The sequence below is a fragment of the Euprymna scolopes genome, chromosome 4 (genome assembly GCF_053919585.1).
Source record: "Euprymna scolopes isolate OS-2025 chromosome 4, ASM5391958v1, whole genome shotgun sequence".
Taxonomy (NCBI): Eukaryota; Metazoa; Mollusca; class Cephalopoda; order Sepiida; family Sepiolidae; genus Euprymna; species Euprymna scolopes.
Window position 1 is genome coordinate 69,363,614 of NC_136485.1, and position 25,907 is coordinate 69,389,520.

Sequence of the window (25,907 nt, forward strand, 5' to 3'; positions counted from 1 at the left end):
CAAATAAGCGCCACGTTGTCTAAGCTTAATGAACTTTACGTTGGAATCTTCCCGACGCGAAGTTTTCAGACATTGGTTTGTAAACTGGACAAGTAACAAAAAGTTTAACCAATCAGAATTTTACAATATAAAAATATAAATATTATTGGGTTTGTATTACTGTACACATAGATTCGAAAAAGTTGTCAAAAAAACAAATATAGAACAAATAAATGTTATCAAAGGCAAGATAAGTTACTTTTCTACCTAACTGAATATATTTTTTGTGTTTTTATTCAGTGTAAAAATAACATGTTTATTCAGCTCGAAAAACATGCAGTGTTTACCGATGTATTGGAAAATTCAAGATGGCGCATGATGACTCTCTTTAACACGGTAAGTTTGGGAAAAGGTGTTATAAATAATAAAAAAAAACTAGACGAAATACTGTAAAACCCCGCCGAATATAGGTCAACCTATGTCACGGTAACATATATTGAGCGAGTTTTTAACAGTATTTTGTCTATCTTTTTTATTTATAACACCTTTTCCCAAACTTACCGTGTTAAAGAGAGAGTCAGGCGCCATCTTGAATTTTCCAATACCTCGGTAAACACTGTATGGTTTTCGAGCTGAATAAACATGTTAGATTGAATAAAAACACGAAAAATATATCCAGTTTGGTAGAAAAGTAACATCTTGCCTTTGATAACATTTATTTGTTATATATTTGTTTTTTGACAACTTTTTCGACCCACCTGATTCCATATACAACCACTTGCGTAGATTTAACAAAATTAAAATAAATAAAAAAAAAAAAAGGGCGCTTATATCAACGAATCATTAAATCTAAGGGAGATAACCAGCAAAAATAAGCATATTTTCCAAGATATAATTTGGGATGCTTAATAATCAGTAGAAAAAAAAAATGATTACACGAATACTATACTATACCTGCAAGCGCAGGGTGAAGTTGAAATTAGTCTCGGAAATTTAAAAAAAAAAAAAAAAAAAAGTTAATCAACGAACTTAAAATATAACAATGTTAAGTAACAAAATAAACTTATTAATTGACGTACACAAAACAAAAGTAAACTGGGCAGACGTTGGGAATCTGAGCCTTAAGCCTTGCCTTACCTTATAAATTCCACAATTTTCACTTTTTTTAAAACTTTTTTCTTGTTAATATCATCCAATAGAGACTTATGTATCAGATAATTAAAAAAATACGACTTTTCACGGCTTGTTCAGTTTTCTATTGTAAATTAAACACGAACTTAAGGTCTACGCGCACGCGGCACGCCACAGGAACTCCGCCTTTTTTTTTTTTTTTTTACTCTAAAATAACCGGACGTAACTCAGCGTTCACCACTCGGAACGTGTTTCTTTTATTAATCGGCTTTCTTTGAAGAAATTCCACGAATTTAAAAGTAAATATATTTAGAACATTTGAAATTTAAAAAAAAATAAGGGTGAGGTTAACTATTCTTCACTATCATCTAACAATTTAATAAAAATTTAATGAAAAGTCATAAAAAATGATTTTAAAAAGTATTGGTAAATGTTTACTTTAACTACAACAGAACACCAACCAATAAAATTTAGTTTTGAATAGGTTTTCGGGGTCGCTGAAAACGAATCTGATATTCAAACCTGTCGCAAATTTACCATTTGCATGGTATTAACCCCTGAACCCTCGCACTATTTTATGCCAACTCACCGCCATCTTTTTTTCTTTTTTTTTTACATGGGGGTCACCACTTATCAAGGCCTGAAGGCCACTCAGGGATAAGGGTTATTGCGTGTACAGTAATCAATGAGATAGTATTGGAGTAATCATTAGTATTGGAGGTTTTGATAGAGTGTCTTACTTAAGAGGGTGGTTTGTGAGGAGTTTGTTTATGTTGGACTTGAAGACGTCCAAGTTGTAGTCAGGTGGGAAACAGGCAAGCGGTAGAAAGTTCCACTGACGTGCAGTTCTAAGAAAGAAGTTTTGCTCATAGAATCTACGTTTGGATTTAAGCACAGATAAAGAGTGGGGAAAATTATTGACAGTAGTTTCAGCCAGACGGGTGTTTCTCGTGAAATATTGGCGAGGGGGGACGAGGGATTGGAGCTCAGACGAGCACCTGCCATGGAAATAATGATAAAACAAAGACAGGCTCGCAACGTCTCTTCTGTGGGAGAGAGGTTGCAGGGAAGAGAAAAGGGCATCCCCTACTAAACCACGAAGTCTATTTTGTACTCTGTCAAGGCAGGATAGGCTGTTTTTAGCAGCTCCTGCTCAGATGTAGCAGCAGTACTTCATCCTTGGACGTACTTGGCTTTTATACAGATAGAGAATTGCATCAGTAGTGAGATATCTTCTGGAGCAGTAGAAGGATCCCACCATTTTCCCAGCGTCCCTGGCAACAGATTTGATGTACGTGTTCCATTTCAGATCAGGAGTAAAGGTCAAACCCAGAAGCTTGTCAAAACATGGAGCCTTCCCAAGACGAGAGCCATCCATTCCAATTGATGCCAGATGGGGATCAGAGTGTTGATGATGTAAAGATAGAAGCTTGGTTTTGGATGAATTAAAAGTGACCAGCCACCTCTTCCACCATTGTACCACGTGCTCAAGATCAGAGGAGAGAGAATTAGAGAGAACGTTGTCATTTACGGCCTTTGATGTGTTGCCATAGATGGTCGTGTCATCAGCATAGATGTCAACGAATGATTTAAGTATGTGTTTTGGGAGATTATTGATGTAGATACGGAAGAGAGTTGGGCCCAGGATGGACCCCTGGGGGACTCCAGCATTAATACTGTGGGCCTCTGATTTCTGCCCATCAACCACTACTCTTATGAGCTTATCAGAGAGAAATGATTTAATGATTGAGAAAACGTTTCCAGTAATACCGTAGCTGGAAATCTTGTGAAGTAGGCCCATACCTTATCAAAGGCCTTCGATATGTCAAGAGCAATTGCCCTGGAAAGGAAGCCTTTGTCAAAAGATTCACTAATCCTATGTGATATAACCGTTAGCACATTTGCTGTAGATCTTGCAAAGCAGAAACCATATTGCATGTCACTAAGAAGGTTGTTTCTGTTGAGGTGGTTGACTACTCCTTTATTTAATATGGATTCCAACAACTTACTCATGACACACAGGAGACTTATTGGTCTGTATTGAGAGGGAGAGGACTTTTCACCTGAATTCTTAAATACAGGGCATACTGATGAGGTTTTCCAGGGTGTTGGAAAGCATTTCTCCTTAAGGCAACGCTTAAACAATTTTGTACGTATGGGGGCAAGTTCTGGTTGGAGCTTTTTCAGCACTATAACTGGAATGCCGTCAGGGCCAGTTGCTTTACTGGAATCAAGGTTCTTGGTTAGCTTGGCGACCTCACGCACAGATATTTGTATGTTGCATAGCGTGTTGTCTGTTATAGGAGGAAATACAGGGAGTTGATGGCCATTGTCGCATAGGGTAGAATTAGCTGCAAAGTTCTTGGCAAATAGTCTGGCCTTGTCTGATGCTGACGAGATGACCTCAGGGCCATTGATGATAGTTGGGATACGTTTATGCTATTCTTACATGATGCGTTCGCGCATGGACGCGCGTAGTAAGGTGACTTGTCACATCGCGAAAGAATTTTTTAGCAGACATTTGAAATAAGTTTTCAGAAACAAAAAAAAAATGTGGTTCATTTTTCTGTGTTACGTAGTTTTCGATGCTTTTTAATTGATCTAAAAATATAAGTTTTCACGAGCGGTTTACAAAAGCATTTTTATTTTATTTATTTATTTTTTTTTTAGGGGGGGGGTATTCAATTATAGAACAAGTACAGACAGCACAGCAGGTGCTTCCTACAGTTTAATTTACCGTTTTTCCGAAAGTAACGCCCCCCTCCCCAATTTACCGTAAGTAACGCGCCGACATACATCGAGCAGAACTGTTTAATGTTAAAAAAAATTCTATTTACACTGAGGGGCAGGGGGGCGGGGCGGGTGGTGTCACGAGCGACTTTTATTTGATTTTTTGTTGTGGATTAATTAATATCGTTACCTTGTAACAGTTTACTTTTGTTTTGTGCATGTTAATTAATTTTTTTTTTTTTTTTTGTTACTTAACATCGTTATATTTTAAGTTCGTTGATTAACTTCGCTAACTTGTTTCCTTTTCGTAAACTGTTTCAGCAATTTCCGGAACTCGGCTACAGTAATCGTGTAATCATTTTTTTTTTTTTTTTTTCATTTAACATTCTTTCATTGTTCTGATTATTTCAGGGTCCCAAATTATATCTTGACAAATATGCTTATTTTTGCTATGAATTTGCTGGTTATCTCTCTTAGATTTAATGATCCGTTGACAAAAGTAAAAAAAAAAAAAAAGAAAAACTTAAATAGTAGATTCTTCAGAATAATAATTTTTTTTTCTTTAATTCTGCGAAAAAAAAAGGTTAATTTAAAAAATGTGTGAATACTTTGATAAAAAATCCTAATTCATGAATTTTCCAATTAAGAAATGTAAAAAAAATACTTATTTTTAAAAATGTATTTATTAACATTTTAAAAAAAGGGGTTTGTATTACTGTACACATAGATTCGAAAAAGTTGTCAAAAAACAAATATATAACAAACAAATATTATCAAAGGCAAGATAAGTTACTTTTCTACTAAAATGGATACATTTTTTGTGTTTTTATTCAATGTAACATGTTTATTCAGCTCGAAAAACATGCAGTGTTACCGATGTGTTGGAAAATTTAAAATGGCGCCCGACACTCTTTAACAAGTAAGTTGAGGAAAAGATGTTATAAATTTTTTTGACAACTTTTTCGAATCTATGTGTACAGTAATACAAACCAAAAAAAAGTTCTTTAATAGACATTTCAAAATGGGGGGGGGGGGTGAATAAAAAAAAAAAACTTGTCTAGAATATTATATTCGGTTTATTGGAAAGAGCATAAAATTTCACATTGAACCTGAAAATATCGTAAAATTTGAACCAATAGAAAAATTTTGATAGATTTTTAAACTGAAAAAATTGAAAACAAATTAACTCGTAAAAGTCAATTCATTTCATACGTAAACAAAATGGCTACATGAAGGCGCGCAGGCACTAAACACTATTTTTGAAAAAATAAAAAAATAATAATATTTCTATTATTTTTTAAACGGCTTTAATAGTTTATTTTGGAAGTATATTCCATAAAGAAAATAAACAACCCACTTTAAAAAGAGAAATCATGAGTTTTTTTATATTTTATTTGCAGTTTTTTTGTTAGGGGTGTCAAAAATTCCTCCAAAATTCTGGCACACATCGATTTAAGAAAAAATATATCGTTTTAAGCAAAAGCGATATTACGGAACTGTCATGTGGAAATAAATAGTAATATCCCAAAAAACACGTAAATTCATCGAGTAAAACAACGTCTATTGTGTTTTTAATAATAATAAAAGAAGTCTATCACTATAGACTACAAATATTGCATGTAATCTAAAATTGCGTTCCGAGTTATGTTCCCTGTGTATCGATCTGTCGACTATTTTAACAAGCACCATTTTTTGTCACTAATAGTAGTGTGTGGTCAGCATCAGTTTAACGTGGCAAATCTAGCTTCTAAATCACTACCTCCTTAAAGAGCTGAGCATTCTCAATTCTTGCTAAATTTACCTAGATTCAACCCGTAGCTGTTTCCCCGGTGTAGGAAGGTCTCAGGCGACCGGCTTTTACTAAAATTAATGCCTCGGAGGACCGAACAGAACCACACCTTCTCTATTCCAATATAATTCTCAGGGTCGTTTTTTTTTTTTTTTAACTGTCATTCGCCAATAATCGATGATCAAGTTTTAAGTAGCAAATCCAGCCCCCCCCCCCCCACACACACTCAAAAGGGGGCTATCATTATAAAAGTAGTCATGTTATTTTAAAAACCTGTCGGCATATCCAATCATGTGGCCGCCTCGGGCAACATGCTTTGTTATAGCTAACCCCTCTTTTTGAAAAGAAGAGGCAAAGCCTCCTCCTAGGTAATAACTGAAGATTTTGTGATCCCAGCCGACAGTTTCTGCCCGGTGGGTAAATACAATCTATATATATATATATATATATATATATATATATATATATATATATATATATATATATATATATTTGCATATAAATACAAAAATAAAGTTTTAAAATTCTATTAATTTTTGTGATCGCATAATTAAAAGTAACAATATTTATTTTTTTATGAATGAAATGAATTGAATCCGATGCAAAAATTTAACTTACCTTAGCAACGCTTCAGGTTAATGAAAACTTCCGTGGAGAAATGCTACCTTGGCGGCATCTTATATTTTCCTACTCTCTATCTATATCTCTTTCTACCTCCTCGTGTCACACATGAGCATGCATACACATACATGCATACACATTCTACGGCTATGTAACTAATATATATATATATATATATATATATATATATATATATATATATATATATATATATATATATATATATTATTGCAAATGTTATATAATGTTTTTCTTTGTTATTGTTATATAATGTTTTTCTTTGTTATTGTTTGCGAACTTTACACGGAATTATTGCTTTTTTAATTTTGGTACCTGACCCACAAAATAGGAAAATAATACAATGTAAACATTTTACAGATTTATAACCACGTGTGATTTGCACTTCTTTAGCTGGGAATCCATATCGGCCCGAATGTTTTCGATTGCGGCCGAAATAGTCGAGCGAGCAGCGGCCGTCGACGAATATTTACTGTGTAAAACATCATCTTTTTTTTTTTTTTTTCTTTCTTGCTTTAAGATATAAGGTCGATTGGTAAACAAAAATAGTAGACAGCATAGATTTCGATCATTTAAAAAATTATTATAAATGATTTAATGATTGCTTGTTGCTTTGTAATATAATTATTTTTTTTTAGTTAATAATTAAACTAAAAATAAGAAAAGCATAAAAAAAAGTTGATTTGATTATTTGTTGACATTTAAGCAAGATGCTTAAAACAAATTATTTGTTTTAAAAAAATCCGACTTTAAATACAATTGGGGATTTTTTTAACACCGATTTTCAATTTCCAATACAGCTCAGACAGCTGTGACGAAGTGGATATCTTCTATTTTACCCTTTTCTAATTTTTTTTTTTTTTTTTTTTTTTTTTTTCAAATATTAGAATGTGAAAGTGAAATCATTTTCATGTCGTCTGCATTTATTTATTTATTTATATTATTTAAAAAAATGTTTTCGCGGTTTTCAAATCGTAAATTACTTCGGCCATTTCTGGTTTGTCTGCAAATCGTAATCGGAGACGTTTGAGCTGAAGCCGTACTAAATATCGATAAGATCTAGACACGGCAGTCTTGGATTTGTGCGAGCCTTTTCTAGTCTCGCACAAAAACACACATTCACATTTCAAGCTATATTACTTGTCGCATACATACGCGCACACAAACATACGCGCCCACGTCCACACACATACATATATTCACGTTCGCGTACATACACTCACATTCACGTGTATATATACACACACGCTAACGTACACACATGTACTCATACGAACGCACACATGGACAACGTCACTTCCGCTGTCAAAGGAAATCCACACATGCGCAAAAGACCAACGGAAACACCTATAAAAGAAAGAGCAACAACCGGCTTCTTCCTTTTTTCAAGACTAACCTCCTAGGTGATTGGTCGGCGTGCTAGCCGCCGCCGTTTCGGCATGCGCGTGCACACCACGTGCCTCACACCACTTTAACTACTATGTGGGGCACGAGCTAACAGACCGTATGTACACATTCTCACTCTTTCTCTCTCTATCTACTACTGGTCCCTGAGAACACCTTCGCGTAGCTGACTGCTAACTGACGTCAACTCTCTATCCTTTTTTTTTGCCTACACGCTGGACTATCATTCTCATTTCTACTACTCACTTCTTCTCCCATGCGCGAACAAACGATAGTGACCCAAACTTGGGATGAACACACATTTCCTTTTCTTTCTACAACACCAGTCCCGCAATGAACATTGGTTACACACGCGCGGACATGAACACATGTTATATCTAAAACATTCATTCTTTCAACAGTAAATAAATGACACGTTTATCTTATGCATCAATTGAGTCTTTGTTTTCTTCAATTCCATTCATTTCATTATTCTCTTGTAGCGAGTTAGGGTATTATTATATCTTGGTCTGCAACAGATTTATGCAAGTATGTCGGCTAAATTATTAAAAAAAAAAAAAGAAAAAAAAATGGGTGCTTATTTAAAATTACGCTTACTTAAAAAAATAAAATACAGAAAGATCTTTCATATAGTCACGGAACAAAGATGTCATATTTAAAAGATATCACGTAAATTGATGAAGTAGTTTTTTTTCTTTGTTTTTTAGCTAAGAAAATTAAATTTTACGACTTTTAGAGAATAATAATAAATTAAAAAAACACAATAGAACAGTTCGTAAATCTCGGTAGTCAAATTAAGTTGTCGGTTATTTGAATTTTAACACATTCTAAAAAACATACAGTGTCTCCCGCCCGGTCTCTTTCTCCCTTAGTCATAAAATTTATTTTTCTTATTAATAAAATACTTGATCAATTTACGTGATTTTTGGAGTATGACATCTTTGTTCCGTGACGGGAACGTACATTTTTTTTTTTTTTTTAATTTATTTATTCCATTTTCACCCCAAACAAGGCACAGTAGCACTTTGATGTAGGGGGCTACTATCAGGGACAGTAGTTACAAGGATACTATGTAGGGAGTCGAGCAACAAGATGTCTATTCACATTACACTTGAACTTCTGCATGTAAGTACAGTTAGGAAAACATGAAACCGAAAGGGAGTTCCAGAGTCTAGCAGTTCTGAGGAAGAAACTATTGGAGTAGAATGCCTTCTTACATCTAGGGATCTCTATTGTGTAAGGGTGGGACTTGGTTGCTTGTCAAGATTTTAATGGTGAATTCTCTGATGAACTACAAGCACTTGTGCCCCCACGACGTGAACACCCTCGACAGACCCGACAAGCTGCAAAATCCCACCCCCACACTGTAGAGATCCCTAGATGTAAAAGATCTTTCTACTCCAGTAGTTTCTTCCCCAGAACTGCTAGACTTTGGAATTCCATTCCAGGTCACGGCTTCCCCAACTATACTAACATGCAAAAGTTCAAGTGCAACGTGAACCAACATCTTGCTGCCCAAATCCCTACATAGTACCCCAGTAGTTGTTTCCCCTGATAGTAGCCCCCACACCAAAGTGGCAATGTGCCTTGTTTGGAGTGAAAATGTAATAAAAACAAAAAAAGATGTCAGGGCTATTTACGTTGAAGGAGTATAAGGCCTTGTAGTTCGTCAGAGCATCCACCATTAAAATACTTGTAAAACAGGCAGAGGGATGCAACATTTTGTCGATGGGACAGTGGTTGAAGCTTGGATGATAGTTCAGGACCTACCAGGTTGGCGACTCTCTTTTGAACCTTGTCTAAGAGCGAGAGACTAGTAGCAAATGCACCAGCTCAAATATGACAACAATACTCCATACATGGGTGAATGGTGGCCTTATAGAGGTACAGGATACTTTCGGGCGTTAGTAGCTTTTTTAGCACAATAGAGAGAGCCTACCTTCTTCGCAGCGGTCCTGGTAATGCGCTTAATGTATCTGTTCCAACTCATGTTCCTTGTGCATGTTCAGATGAGGCGTTTGAAAGAAGTATTTTCAGGTAATGTATCTTTAGTCATAGCTATTGGTGGTTGAAAAGGTTTCTTGTAGTTATTGAAGGAGACAAGCTTAATCTTGGCAGCATTGAATGTGACCATCCATTTTTGTCTTCATTCTACTACAGATTGGAGATCATCCTCTAGTGTTTCTGCTATTTCCTTAGATATGGGTTCATTTGTTTTCCCCTCATGCCTGTTATAGAGCGTGGTGTCATCAGCAAATATACTATTATTTGATTTTTGTTAGATTTTTAAAACTTGGCTGTGTTTACGGCTTCAAAAACGTTACTACATAGGAACGTTGTTTTTAAGCATCGATTATGTAAACATGATTCTAGTCTCGCATTTTCATTATTTATGTATGGTGTGAAATATTTTTAATAAATATTAGTAGTTTATTTGAAGTTTCTTCTTCTAAATGGTAAAAAAGTCAGAATGATAATTGTTGTATTAAGTTAAGGAAAACAGAAGTCTTACCACGTGTGTGTGTCGGGCAAGGTCGGGCAATAAAAAGAGAGAGATTAAAGATAGTGTCTGTGGTTTTATAAGCTGCCATCTCGCAAAATCTCACCGCACACATGCAAATGGAAAAGATAGGCTGTATAAAAGCAGTCCGAGTTGAGAAATAGGATTGTAATATTTGACGATTGTTGGATTTCTAGCCACGCGTTTGGGGACTGTTGTCACGACTTCTCATGAGTTGATTAACTAAAGAACAAGCTATTTCTGGCTGTGACCACTGGCCTGAACAATATGATAAAGCCGTTCAGTGGCAAAGGAGATGTGGTGGCTTGGCTAAAGAAAGTGGACTTAGTGGCAAAGCTCCAAAAGATAGGTGATGTTGCCACAGTGATACCATTATTCCTGGAGAGAGATGTACTAGACCTATACTTGGAGCTGAATGAGCGGGAACAAGATACAATTAAAGTAAGACTGATTCAGACATTTGCCGAGGGGCCGTTTGAGGAATTCAACAGATTAAAAGAACTGGGATGGATGGGGGAAGTTTTTATTTTTGGATAAAGTCGTATCTTCTAGTGTGGAAAAAAAAATAAGTCCAGGTTTCTTAAACTTCTGGGATTTGCTTTGCAAAGGCTTTTTTCCTTTAATTTACTTGTAATATAAGAGTGAAAGAGCATTTTGCCTATTAGGAGGGGGGGGTAACGAATTTCAGCTTTAGTCAAGATAAGGTTGGAAAAAAAAAAGACAAATAAAGACGATAAATAAATACAAATAAAACACAACCAAAGGAAAACAAATAAACCAGCATGTATACACTTTTTGCGAAAGTTGCACCATATGGGGGTAGAAAGGACGTTGTACCTGGTGAGAAAATTTGACCCAAGTGTCACCAAGGAACAAGTAAAGCAAGTGGTCAGGACTTGCGACAGGTGTGTAGAGGATTGATTGATATATTATATATATCCCCCAGTCGTACAAAATAGGAAAAATGAATTGAATTGAGGAAGAAACGAACAACGCATTTATTGAAATAAACGACCTAGAATTTATTTCATGAAGAAAGAAATGAAAGAAAAGGGTACAGAACGTGTTTAGTTTGGCGTGCGTCTCTCGCTGTTAACTGGTGTGAAGGAAAGTTTATTCTTGTAGAGAGTGAAAAAGTCAATCCAATGTGGCGCGCGTCTCTCGCTGTTAGCTGGTGAGAGGGAAAGTCTATTATTGTAGAGAGAGAAAATCAATCCAGGCCATGGAGAGAGAAAGTTTGTAAGGTGTACGTACTGTCTGTTGGCTCTTGCCCCACACATAGTAGCAGGGGACATGAGGTGCATCCCCCCCGAAAGGGAGTGGTTGGTCCGTCGACCGCTCAGCTTGGGAGCCGAATCAAAAAGGAGGAAACAGCTTAGGTCCCTTGCTTTTTAGTTATTTCTGGCGTCCTTTTGTGCATGGGTGGATTTCCTTTAAAGGGGAAGTGACGTTGCCCATGTGTGCGTATGTGTGCGTATGTGTGCGCACGTTAGCGTGTGTGTGTATGCACATGAATGTGAGTGTATGTACGTGAACGTGAATATATGTACGTGTGTGTACGTGCGCGCATGTGTATGACAAGAAAAATGGCTTGAGATGTGAACGCGTGTTTTTGTGCGAGACTAGAAAGGGCTCGCACAGGTATTAGTCAATTGACCCTGTTCCAAGCATGCATGAAGCTGGAGAACTAACTGTGACTGGGGCCTGGGAAAGATTGGCAGTTGATGTAACCTATTACAGTGGTGGTCTTTACATGATAATGATCGACTGTGGATTCAGGCGCTTTGCCCTATGGATCTATGGAGAAGGCTGCGAGGTGAAACAGCCAGTGAAATAATGGTCATCCTCGACATGATGTTTCTGGAGCAAGGTCCGGTGAAAGAGATTCTAACCAACAATGGTACCGCATTTGGATCGGTGTCAGTGGCCAATGTATTGAAGAAATGAAATATCCGTCAATTCTTCAGAACTGCCTATAGACCCAGTGGCAACGAGATTGTGGAAAGAAACATCGGACACTAAAGACAGTGGCAGAGAGAGGGAGCACCTCACCCGAGTAAGCTGTCTACTGGTACAATATGTTACCTGGATCAGGACAAGTGCAAGAGACCGTTTCACACCTGTTGATATTCATGTACTTCTGGAGGTATCCCAGGATTCTTTCAGCAAGCAGGGAGACAGAGACAACAGAGACCATCAAACTCAGGGATGAAGTATGAGTAAAGCCCCTAGGTGCGCAATGTACCACACAGTGGAGCAGAGGATGCATGACCGGAAGTAATACGAGCAACAACATTGCGGTAGATGGGGTGCCGAGGCATATTCTTGACATCAGGCCAGTTGAAAGTGAAACAGTGATGTGTAGTAAGAGGGTGGCAAGACACCTTGGAAGCTGAGTAGAAAAAGATAACTGCTGCAAAATGTGATCTAGAAATCAGGGGGTATGTTGTTTTAAGTTAAGGAAAACAGAAGTCTTACCACATGTGTGTGTCGGGCAATAAAGATATAGAGATTAAAGATGGACTCTGTGGTTTTATAAGCTCTGATCTCGCAAAATCTTGCCGCACACATGCAAATGGGGAAGATAGGCTGTATAAAAGAAGCCCGAGTTGAGAAGTGGAATTGTGACCTTTTACGATTGTTGGATTTTTAGCCACATGTTTGGTGGACCGCTGTCACGACTTCTCGTGAGTTGATCAACTAAAGAACAATAATATTAAATTAAATTGCAGTTACATATAGGGGGGGTTAAAACTGTGGCATGTGTTGGAGGTTCCTATAACACTGAATTGATTTTAATAATTATAATTGACATGTTGAATATATTAACATTAAAATTTAATGTCAGTACGTTCATTATGTCAATCTAAAGAAAAATGAGCTACTGCATATTGTCTTTTTGATAAGATTATATGTCAGGAAATTACACGTTTAAAAGCTGGAGTTTTCTTTTTTCTTTTATTCTTTTACATGGAGGTCACGACTTATCAAGGCCCAGAAGCCACTTGGGGATAAGGGTTATTGCGTGTACAGTAATCAATAGGATAGTGTTGTAGTATTCGTTAGTATTGGAGATTTAATAAAGTGTCATTACTTAAGGGGGCGGTTCATCAGGAATTTGTTTATGTTGGACTTGAAGACATCCAACTTGAAGTCAGGTGGGAAACAGGCAAGCGGAAGAGAATTCCACAGGCGTGCAGTTCTAAGAAAGAAGCTTTGTTCATGGAATCTACGTTTTGATTTAGGCACAGATAAAGAATGGGGAAAATTATTGACAGTGGTTTCAGCTAGAGGGGTGTTTATCGTGAAAGATTGGCGAGAGGGGACCAGAGATTTGAGCTCAGACAAGCACTTGCCACGGAAATAACAATAAAACAAAGATAGGCTTGCAACGTCTCTTCTGTGGGAGAGAGGTTGCAAGGAAGAGAAAAGGGCATCCCCCACTAAGCCACAAAGTCTATTCTGTACTCTGTCAAGGCAGGATAGGCTGTTTTTAGCAGCTCCTGCCCAGATGTGGCAGCAGTACTTCATCCTTCGACGTTTTTGGCTTTTATATAGATAGAGAATTGCATCAGTAGTGAGATATCTTCTGGAGCGGTAGAAAGGTCTCACTATTTTCCCAGCGACCTTGGCAACAGACTTGATGTACGTGTTCCATTTCAAATCAGGAATAAAGGTCAAACTCAGAAGCTTATCAAAACATGGGGCCTCCCCTAGACGAGAGCTATTCATTTCAATTGATGCCAGATGGGGATGAGAACGTTGATGATGTAAAGATAAGAGCTTGGTTTTAGATGCATTAAAGGTAATCAGCCACCTCTTCCCCCACTGTACTACACACTTAAGGTCAGAGGAGAGACAATCAGAGAGAACTTTGTCATTTACGGCCTTTGATGTGTTGCCATAGATGGTCGTGTCATCAGCATAGATGTCAACGAATGATTTAAGTATGTTTTGGGAGATCATTGATGGAGATCAAGAACAGAGTTGGGCCCAGGATGGACCCCTGAGGGACTCCAGCATTAATACTGCAGGCCTCTGATTTCTACCCATCAACCACTATTCTTATGAGTCTATCAGAGAGAAATGATTTAATAATTGAGAAAACATTTCCAGTTATACCGTAGCTTTTCAGATGCATGTTATTATATAATGACTTTTTTCTTCTTTTTTTTTTGTCAATTGTCGAGAAAAGACTTCAAAGTTTAACAAGGAAGGTAAATAATGCACTGTTCTGCTTAACAAAATGACGATGTGGGCCAAAATACATCCCTTAGATCTTAGACTCCACTATCTTCTCTGGTTTATCAATCAACTAGCAGGATCCTTTAACCAGCGTTGCTTAGTGGAAGCATGACAGATCCAGAACAGAATGATTAAAAACAAATTAAAATATGGTTGTTGTTGGTGGTCATTGCAGTCCTTGGAAAATAGTGGTGGCCGTGGCCTAAATGTAATAATCTGGTTTCCACTGTCGGGCATTTTTCCCAGTGTTAGTGGAAACACTGTGATTGTCAGCACTGTTGGTTACTGGTGATTAGTGTTGGCTTGGTGCGATAACCCGCAGGTATCGGCTGATTATAAAAAAAGCATTTATTAACTATTTAGATTTAACGAAAACAGAGGTAGGTAACTGCCTTGTACCGACAAAAACAGTGGTAGATAACTGCCTTGTACCGACGAAAACAGTGGTAGATAACTGCCTTGTACCGACAAAAACAGAGGTGGATAACTGCCTTCTACCGACGAAAACAGTGGTAGATAACTGCCTTCTACCGACGAAAACAGTGGTAGATAACTGCCTTGTACCGACGAAAACAGAGGTAGATAACTGCCTTCTACCGACGAAAACAGAGGTAGATAACTGCCTTGTACCGACAAAAACAGTGGTAGATAACTGCCTTGTACCGACGAAAACAGTGGTAGATAACTGCCTTGTACCGACGAAAACAGAGGTAGATAACTGCCTTCTACCGACGAAAACAGAGGTAGATAACTGCCTTGTACCGACAAAAACAGTGGTAGATAACTGCCTCGTACCGACGAAAACAGTGGTTGATAACTGCCTCGTACCGACGAAAACAGAGGTAGATAACTGCCTTCTACCGACGAGAACATCTTTCAAGTAGAAAAGCGTTTTCTTCTCGGTATATTGCACACATTTTTTTTCTAAAAGTAGTTCTAGCACATTTTCTAAATAATAAAATACTCCACAGAAAGTAACATGGTAAGAAAACAACTATATAACAAATAATTTAATTATCAACAGGATTTAAAAATGGAGAAAAAAAAATCAAATATAGCATCATTAAAGTCTTGATAATCGCTCAATAATCAAAAGTTAAATATTGTTACCCAGAAAAGAAATTTTTCTTTAGGGCCGTTTTTTGGGGGGGAAAGGAGGGGGTAGTGGTGTATCGGTATTTTGTGTATAATTACAGTCTCCAAAAATAATGCTGTGTTTACATTTTGAGAGTGTTCCATCTGAGCAAGAAATGAGAAATATATGTTTGAATACATTTTATGTTAGTTCTGTGCGCGCAAGGAAAGCATTAGCAATGCATGTTAAAATGATAATAATTCTGGAACCTTTTGTTAGAGTTCACCGTAGCGTTCCAGCCTGTATGTGTACTTTAGCAGAATTGCATCATGTGTAAAAGTTGATGTAATTGTATATGTTTGTGTGATTATCAAGTGTTAAAAGACGTTATGTATATTTTGTTTTTACTTATTCATGTATGTTAACATGCTGAATTGTTCCAAATAAGTTGCCAGTATTTAAGAGACATTAGGATAACTTTAAAGTTACCAGGAGTTAAATTTATGTATTCAGGCGATTATTATGTTTATATTTGTTTTTTTTTAGCACTATTGCATCCTATAGAGAAAGTTTTTATTCTCTTTTTACAGCATCTGTTATTAAATTGTTGAGTGAAAATATGCAATAGTTGCAAAACAATATCCCCTCCTCACGTTTGTAATGGGTTTCTAAATAATCACATGATTAAATCATTGCGCTTCAGTAAATGCATATGTCCAAAAAGAATATAATGAATATATCATTATGCTGTTGTGTCAGTGATTACCATGCATTTATTAATCTTTATCCTCGAGTGGCATTCAGGCGTTGATAAGTAATGACCTCCTTGTAAAAAAAAACAAAAAAATCGCATTCAACATGACCAAGGTTATGTTGGAGAAAGGGCTCTAACACTTGTATCGTTATAAGAACATAAAAATTAAATTCCAGGCCATATACCTGATTTAGAAACCAAATTCAGCCTCTTTTCTGAGCTACTTTCTCTCAGAGCAGGATCTCCATCCAGCATAGATTTATGCAGTTCCTATGAGGCATCCTCTATTCAGGCAAGAGTCAGACAAGTCTCTTACATCAACTTGTGATCTTCACAAGGCCTTTCTTGACTGGCTGTAACTAGACATTTCCAGATATATTCAACAAGGTCATTCATATTTACTTCCATAGTGCTCATGCATCTCCCAATAAATTGTTTGCCCTGGTAATACATGTCTTTTTCAATTGGAATTAAGTTTGGGACTTTTAGCATAGACTCTATCTTTTGTAACTTTGTCATATTTATACTCCTTTTTTATATTTTGTTGTCACTTTTACACTCGTCTTTGACAAACTTTTTCTAAGAAAATAAATGTATGTATATATAAATTTAATTGTTTTTTCATCATTTTCCTTTTACCTCTTCTATTTTTTTTCCAACCATCATATGTTCTCCACAATAACACAATGCATACAAAATGGCGCCCTTTATATTCCTATTTACTTGCCTCCCCACGAGGGCAGAATTGGACACAGTTTTTAATGTGAGGAAAATCCCAAAAAAGGGAACTCTGGATAGGAAAAAAAATTTAAATTGTCTCGGTCATGAAGGATCCCTCATCCACTTACCGAGGACAGAAAAGATGAAGTGCAGGATAAGAACAGATACTACAATGTAATCCTGGTCTGAAGGCTAAAGAAAAAGGACTCCAACACATGTTGCTGAAAACGATAAATATGACAAACTATAACCTTATATCTATATAATAATACATCAAAGCACTTCATGTTTCTATGTATGTTATAACTAGGGCTATGACAAGAGAATATTCTTTTCATTGTTTTGACTCTCGAGTATATATCCGGCACAGTTAGACACAGTTAATCAACTGAGAATCACATCACTTTTTCTAAAAACACATACGATATTAATGGATATATACTCAAGAGTCAAAATAATTACAAGAATATTCTCTTGTCATAGTCCTAGTTATAACTTTTTATTTTTTAAAATGAGATCATTCGATTAGCTACAATGGTGATTGATGATTATTCTTATGTTGCTTACGCATTTTAAAATGAATTGTTCCCAAATCAATTTATTATGTTGTCTCATTGATTAAAACAGTAAAATTTAAAATTAATGCATTTCAAAAAGTGACATTATTGTTTATTAATTTATGGAGAATGTTTTTGTAGTAAGAATGATATTTATTGTTTAACAAAAGCAAAGAAATTGCAACAATTTTACATAAATTAATAAATATAGAAGAGACTTATTCGTTTTATTTATTCGACAAACTGACAATGACAAATCTTTTTACAGTAGAAGAAAGAGTCATTTTTTTTTCTTAATAGTATTGAACCTGGCAAATATTTATTATTTGAAAAAGGTATATTATCATTTAATCACTAGGAGTAGTTACACAAACCATCATCTGGAGTCTCAGTGACAACAAGTCTCCCCAGATTTCCAGTACTCTTCACCTCTTTCAATAACATTTTTTTTCTTTTTTTTAAATAACATTTTCACCCCAAACAAGGCACATCGCCACTTTGATGTAGGGGCTACTATCAGGGACATAAGTTACAGGGGTACTATGTAGGGAGCTGAGCAGCAAGATGTCGGTTCATGTTACACTTGAACTTTTGCATGTCAGTACAGTTGGGGAAGCAGGGTCCCGGAAGAGAGTTCCAAAGTCTAGCGGTTCTGGGGAAGAAACTACTGGAGTAGAAGCCTCTCTTACATCTAGGGATCTCTACTGTGAAAGGGTGGGATTTAGCTGCTTGTCGGGTCTGTCGGGGGTATTTACATCGAAGGAGTACAAGTGCTTGCAGTTCGTCAGACCATTCACCGTTAAAGTACTTATAGAACAGACAGAGGGATGCAACATTTCATTGATGGGACAGAGGCTGAAGCTTAGATGACAGTTCAGGACCTATTAGGTTGGCGACTCTCTTTTGGACCTTGTCCAGAAGCAAGAGACCAGTAGCATATGCACCAGCCCAAATATGACAACAATACTCCATGCATGGGCGAATGGTGGCCTTATAGAGGTACGGGATACTTTCGGGCGTTAGTAGCTTTCTAGCATGGTAGAGAGAGCCTACCTTCTTCACAGCGGTCCTGGCAATGCTCTCAATGTAATTGTTCCAACTCATGTTTCCTGTGAACGTTAGGCCGAAGAGTTTAAAAGATATACTTTCAGATAAAGAGTTTGTGGCCATTGCTATTGGTGGTAGAGAAGGTTTCTTGTAATTATTGAAGAAAACTTCGCAGCATTGAATGTGACCATCCATTTTTATCCCCATTCCACTACATATCCGAAGTCATCCTCTAGTGTTTCTGCCATTTCTTTAGATATGTGTTTATTTGTTTTCCTGTCGTGTCTGTTATAGAGTGTGGTGTCATCAGCATATATACCCATCTTACAAACAATTTTGTCAGGAAGGTCATTAATGAATATTAGGAATAATAGAGGTCGAAGGATAGACCCCTGAGGTACTCCCGCATTTATATCATATTGTTTAGATATATGACCGTCGAGGACAACGTGGATTTTCTCTTATCTAAGAAGGATTTAATTATGTTAAGTATTTTTCCAGTGATACCGTATGATCTGATTTTTCTTAGAAGATCTTCATGCCATACCCTGTCAAAAGCCTTAGATATATCTAGTGCTACCACTCTACCCTCCCCTGCTTTGTCAAGTGAATGGTATATACGTTCAGAGATTACAGTTAGGATGTCTGCTGTGGAACGAGCCTGCCTAAATCCATATTATTGGTCGGTAAGAAGTTTAGCATCTGTAAGGTGATGGACCAGACCCTGGTTAATTATGGAGACAAATATTTTGGCGAAAAGTGGGAGGAGGCTAATGGGGCAGTAATTTACTGGGTCAGTTCTTTTGCCAAAATTCTTGAAAACTGGTACCACTGAAGCAGTTTTCCAGCAGGCAGGAAAGCAAGATTCATTAAGGCATTTGTTGTAAAGTTTGGAGAGAACTGGAGCTACTTCGGCAGAGCGTTTTTTTTAATAGCACAGCCGGGATGAGATCAAGTCCACATGCTTTTGAAGTGTCAAGATTTTTTATGATAGTGTGCACCTGAGAAGGGGTGATTTTCAGATCGTCTAGTGTGGCGTCTGTCCGCAAAGGAAAGTCAGGGAGGGGGTGGTTAGCAGGGTCCAGTGTGGAGTTGGAGGCAAACTGACTGGCAAGCATGTTAGCCTTCTCGGTTGCTGAGCAAACAAGCTCATGATTGTTGGATAGTAGGGGAATAGTTGATTGCTGATTATTTAATACACTGTTGTAGATTTTCCAGAAGTCACGGGTTCCTAATTTCTGTGCTTCGATGCGTTTTTTGGTGGTTTGAGTTTTGTTTAAATACCCTCTCCTCTTCGTTTTGTTTAAATACCCTCTCCTCTTCACTTGCAAAAGCAAGTAAGAGTTTTCACATGTGGTCACCAACTCATCATTTTTGGTTATGGAGAAGATCACTGAAACTTTCTTTATTGAACATGAATTGCATAAACTTTTCTAAATGAACACTTCTCGACTGAAAATGACGTTTTATATTCTTATAAAATTAGATATATAAACATATTGTTTTAATAAAATTTCATTATTTTCAATTTTTTTTTTTATTGACAAAATACTGTTGATATATTTAGTTAGCACTGGTGATCCTTCTGTTCTTTCAATCTTTCATTTATTCCCATTTTTAATATACATGCACACTGTTCATGTATCCCAATTTTCTTCCTTTGTTATAATGTAACATTTATAATCATTATAACTAATATATACTCATTGTCAGCATGGTTCTTAGCATTTACTGAAGACTGTTATTTAAATACACTGGCCCAAGCCAGGATCAATGCTACAAGCTCAATATAATTACAGAGCAATATTGACAAAGTTGTATGGAAAAATTTGAACCACTATGTCTCTATTTATTTACTTCTCCACAATGACAGAGTTAGAGCGAGACTAAAGACCTAAACTCAATTCCTTTTCTCTAATACATGCCAGACAAACCAATCTATCTTTTATTATTGTGTTCCTGAGTCAATGAAACTTCTAAATAAAGTTAATATAAATTGTAACAGAAGATGTTTGTCTTTTTAACTCAAACTCTGATAACCTTTTTTTCTTCTTCATCTCAAACGCCAGCTAGATGAATACAGAAGCAGCTACCCTATTACAAAATGTCTACCTTCAACAAGCTCCTCATCACCTTACCAAAAATCTCTACAGAAGCATGTATCAACTTTGTGATGATTTTAAAAACAATAAATATGATCACAAAGATAACGGACATTAAATTGCTAATATTTTTCTTGCTACTGTAATAGCCAAGTAAGCCATCTTTGAATTATCAGTTTTTTTAAGTGTTCAGTTAAAGGGAGGGAATCTTAGAAGTTTATCATAACAGACTTCAAACAGCAAGAGGAGAAACTTTTTAAAAAGACAAGAAAACTAATCAGAGATTATGGAAACATATGCAGTAAATGAAACAAAATTAAAATGCAAATATTGACTATTTTTTTGGATGCAGCAGTGCTAGTGAATGTTGTTTTACATATTAACTTTTGATTAGATACAAACTCAAATTATCAACCAATTAAAATGCAGGAAATATATTATCTCTTTCGGTTTTCTTCCACAATCGACACCCGTGAGAACAGCCATCATAATATAAGCTTGACACTCTGTGCCAAGAGCCTAGTGACAAACATAATGAGACTTTCATGAACTATTAAACACAGCGCCACCAATATACAAACTAATAACTGAACTCTTTCATACACAAGTTAGTACATACACTCTCTCATTAATAAAATAGGCACACTGATATGCACATACATATCTTAATAACATGTGTGCAGATGAGATACGTTTACACATATGCAAATACACATAGCACCAACTGAAATGAATATGTGTACACAATTTTTCCTGACAGACAAACACCTTTTTTATCTAGAATGTTCTTGGACTCTTTGAAGCCTTAATCTTTATGCAATTTTATTTTTGGTTGTCACAAAAGTTGTCTATACTACAAGACACAACATACCAGACAGATAATTTAAAATGCTAATAGTGACAATAAAACAAAACAAAAATAGGAACTGGAATATGCGAAAATATAATAATTTAATATGGACAGCCTTTGTGACAATCAGAAACAAAGTTATGTAAATATTATTCTTTGGCCTTTTGGCTAGAAACAAAGTGTAGTAGCTGTTCTAATACTACACTTTACCTTTTCTGTCCTTGGTCAGTGGAGGGGAAATCCTTGCCTGAGACAATTTTTATTTTTGTTCCTATCCAGAGTGCCCCTTTTTGGGGAGCTGTGTTTGTTTTTAATGTAGGGAAAATCCAGCTCTCCTCTCGTGGGGAGGCAAGTAAATAGGAACATTAAGGGTTTAAAGAGTCCAAGAACGTTTCAGATGAAAAAAAGTCTTCCACACTAAATAAAGAGAATTGTTCCACCTGGGGGCAGATATTTAATAAGTGTGGTTTGTTTCACAATTTCCAACAGAACAAAAAAAAAAAAGCCATGAAAACAAGAATTTATATGGGATAATGCTAAATGGAAACTTGTAGCATTACAACCTTTTCAATTGGACTACACTAGGAGACATATTCCGCCCTGAGTTATCTGCCCTTTGGAAATGCCTGACAGCATTACAATCGGGATGTGTAGTATCTGTTCTTCAGATGCTGCACTCCCATTTCTTGTTCTCTTTCGGTGGAGGAGCAGTCCTTCACGACTGAGACGATTTTTTATTTTTGTACCTTTTCTCCACGTTAAAAAACGATCCTGATGTCTAACTTTGCGCCGTGGGGAGGCATTGTAAATAGGTACAATCAGGGCGATATAAAAACCGTAACACAGACAAATTAATTCTCTTCTTCTTGAATAACCTCGACAATGACACACTCCAAAGGTCGGCCTGAAGGTTGCCTTGATAAACACTAAAAAACTAAAAGTCATGCATGGGACCACAAATTAGATGCATTTATGCAGTCACAATGCTATGAGGACATTAATTTGTTGTCCCATGGTGGTGGTGATGCAGCAGCAGCAGCAGCAAATTGTAAAACAAACTCAATAAGTGTAAAAAGAAAATGATTTTCTATCCAGGTGTAAATAACAACATTGTAGCATAGTAGGCACAGATACAATTAATATTAATACCGCATGCCTACTTAATGTCATGAATACTAATAATCACAGAACTGAAATATTAAAAACTTAAAAATGAATCTTAAGTTAAAAAGAAGTACATCATATTTTGCAAGTTGTCGACTTCTATTCATCTGTAGCAACAGCAGCAATTGTAGCAGCAGTACCACGACAATAACAGTACCAGTAACAACTCACAGTACACAATTTTGAATCTGTGCTTAATTTCTAAGCTCAACACTAGTTGATGCATACATTTAACTTTCTTTCTTGCTTGCATAATCAGAGCCCATCTCTCAGATGAGCTGAGTATGCTACCAAAGTTGATAAAAGGGAGTGTCAGCTAGACTATTTTTCTGCCTTTCCCACAAAATGGAAATGAGCACAGAATTTCGAATAGAACACTTTATTTAATCCACGGTAGGGTAGAATGCTTTCATTCCGTCATCCATGATCAGTAATAAGTTGAAGAAAAGAAACAACAACCATGTATATTAATTGAACTATTTGACTCTGGCAAGTGATAAAGAATGATTTACAAACAGTAAACGTTAAATATATGGAATCAGGCTCTGTAGATATATGCATCTGTGGAACTTATTTTGTGCCACAAGCGTTCTGTTAACAAGTGTGCATGCTTTGGCTACATGCTGGCTCTTTTCATTGTAGAAGAATTGGTTCTATTTGTGATGTCCTTCTGAGGCTTGTGTCATAATGGAAACAACTGTCAATCAACTTCACTCATAGTATTGGTAATGGAAAAAAGAAGAGGAAACTTTAAGCATTTGAGTTTATACAAGTGAACTCATATGAAAGCAGTTATCAGCTTTCTAACTTTTACATGACTGATATCTACTTTCTTTTATATTCACACACACCCTCTTGCATAGTGTTTAGTATGTGGTTCGGTTGGCTAAAACAAGCATATTCAAACTCTCAGAAATACAGAAAAAAATTACAACATTTCTACAATGTTCGCCTTGTCACGGTTTCAGAATCATTGTCTCCATTTTTTTTTTTTGTTTTTCTTTCTTCGCTCCCACTGTTTTCTCTTCGCTTTTCTTTCCTTAAACAAAGGACGCAAAAGCTAACACTCCCTAAACGTATGAACAACATCCAGTTTCAGTGGGCACAATTGCTTTTCCTTTCTTTCCATCCTTGACTCCTTTACACACGTGGGAATTCAAATGTATTAAGCTGAACGTTAATAATTCAAACAATTGACTTTTTACTTTTAGACGAAATTAATCCGAATAGAATCAACAAACTCCCGAGTTACTTTTGATTGCAAAAATTTCGTTCTGGAATTAATTAGAGTCGTTTGTTTGTCTTATGGGAGCGACATCTCTAACATCACTCTGCTTAAATGAATACAATCCAACTTGGCCTAGTCAGACAGATCCAGCCCGGGAGCAAGAGGAGCCTCCTGAAGTGCGACTGATGCTACCAGTTACATCGACCGAATTCACCAGCCAAGGGATTCCCAGCAGCAGTCTCAGTCCTTCAAACAACCCTTCTCAGGGCTAACCAACCAGCCCTTACCAGGGCTAATAAGTTTTTCTACCACTAATGCGATTCACTACTGCTTGCCTCCTGAGACCCACCCGCAGCAAAGTTCACTTCACTCCAGTGGCTCCTGCTCACTCCTGCGACATCCAGTCTCCAGCAGCTTCCAGTGTCTCCTGCAGCTTTCTGGCAACCTCGCCTGCACTTTCCTCTTCCAGCCTGCAACCTTGTCTGCACCTTGCTCCTCCGGTCTGTAACCTCGTCTGCACCTGGCTCCCTAATCTTTCAAGTGTTCCTAAACCCTGACCCTACATTCTCAGTGTTGATCTTTTGTCCCTTCCTAAACACTGACCCCATGTTCTCAGTGTCTACCATTCGCCCGTACCTAAACACTGACCCCACGTTCTCAGTGTCCACCGACCGTTCTAGATTGCCCTGATATCCAGCCGATCGTTCCAGTCTCAGCGAGCAACCTTAAACCACGCTACATCTAGAGTATCTGTTCCAGATCTCCAGTCCTTAGCCTCCTGTGATGTGTGACCTTCCAGACAACCAGCATCTAAATCATACGATCTCTAACCCTATTTCATGTTTCCTTTACAAATAAAAGAGGAACCCTCGTCTTTAACCAAATAACCTGTGTCTGTCATTTTTCTTTGCTTTTTTGCCGTTTACTTTTACTGTATCTACCTTGTTAGTTGTTGGGTCAATTGTCCCCGGACAGACGGCTCCGCAACAGCCTTTTCTCATTTTTGCTCAGCCTTAATTTGGCACCTTTTATAAACAGTATCAGTTGAGATCCCAATGTATACAGGCATCACAATTTGTCACCTCTTGCCATGTCTTAGTAGAAGGCAAGATACAAATTCTCATTTAAGACTAAGGACCTGAAATTAATTCCTTTGCTCTAATAAATGCTGTTCAAACCAACTTGCCCTGTTGGCTTATATTCCTATGCTTCTGTGTTGAGAAACTTGTTAAATGAAGTTGATTTAATTGTAAAGATAATGTTGGTATTTTTCTATGGAACTTCTGATTTTTTTTGTTTCTTTTCCTGGTTGAGATCTACTTTCTTTTGTATTTACACATAATTTTTTGCGTAGTGTTTAGTATGTGGTTCGGTTATCTAAAACAGGCATATCTAAACTGGTGTAGAAATGCATTCGGCAATTAGAACACTTCTATGCATGCATGCTGTTTTTATTGTAATCAAAACCAACAATTTTGTTTTGTTTATTTTGACACTGTAAGTTATACAAGCTTTCCCAATACATAATCCATCTGAAGGTTATATTTTCTCAAATGTATTAATAATTTCTGACAGCATAGTGTTGCCTTGCCAAAGTCTTGTGTGGTTATCAATGGTATTGTTGTAAAAAACATACGGTAGCATTTAAAACACTGTGCATATGCTCACTATAATGTTGTAGGTTCAGCTTGCATGGCAGAAACAAATCAAAAGAAAGAAGAAAAAGACAAAGAGATAGGTGTGTGGTTTCAATAAGCACCAGAGTAAAGACTACCTTTGATTTCCACCAGATACTCTTTTATTTCCCGTATTTCAAATGTGGATGCCTAGTAGTCTCTCAACTTCCGATATACAAGGGAGGCAATAAATTGATAACATTAAACTCACCTTTAAGCATTTTTGCTCAACTTAGTTTTGCGTCCAAATATCAACATTTCCAAAAGAGAAGCCAACCTAACAAAACGTCAGATCC

General features: G+C 36.8%; 1 protein-coding gene across 3 annotated transcripts in view; it reads right to left on the reverse strand.

The window, feature by feature from the left end:
* Nucleotides 1-25,907, reverse strand: part of LOC145268252 (phosphoserine phosphatase-like) — a 62,037-nt gene that overhangs the window by 25,023 nt on the left and 11,107 nt on the right. Inside the window, exon 1 of one of the 3 annotated variants that reach the window (XM_080123595.1) lies at nucleotides 6,248-6,386. The exons of 1 other annotated variant lie outside the window; for it this stretch is intronic. The gene's annotated coding sequence lies outside the window, so the exon portion shown is untranslated. Of the gene's footprint in view, nucleotides 1-1,116; nucleotides 1,306-6,247; nucleotides 6,387-25,907 lie in introns of those variants that run through there. One more of the 3 variants, XM_080123603.1, reaches the window with a different exon arrangement.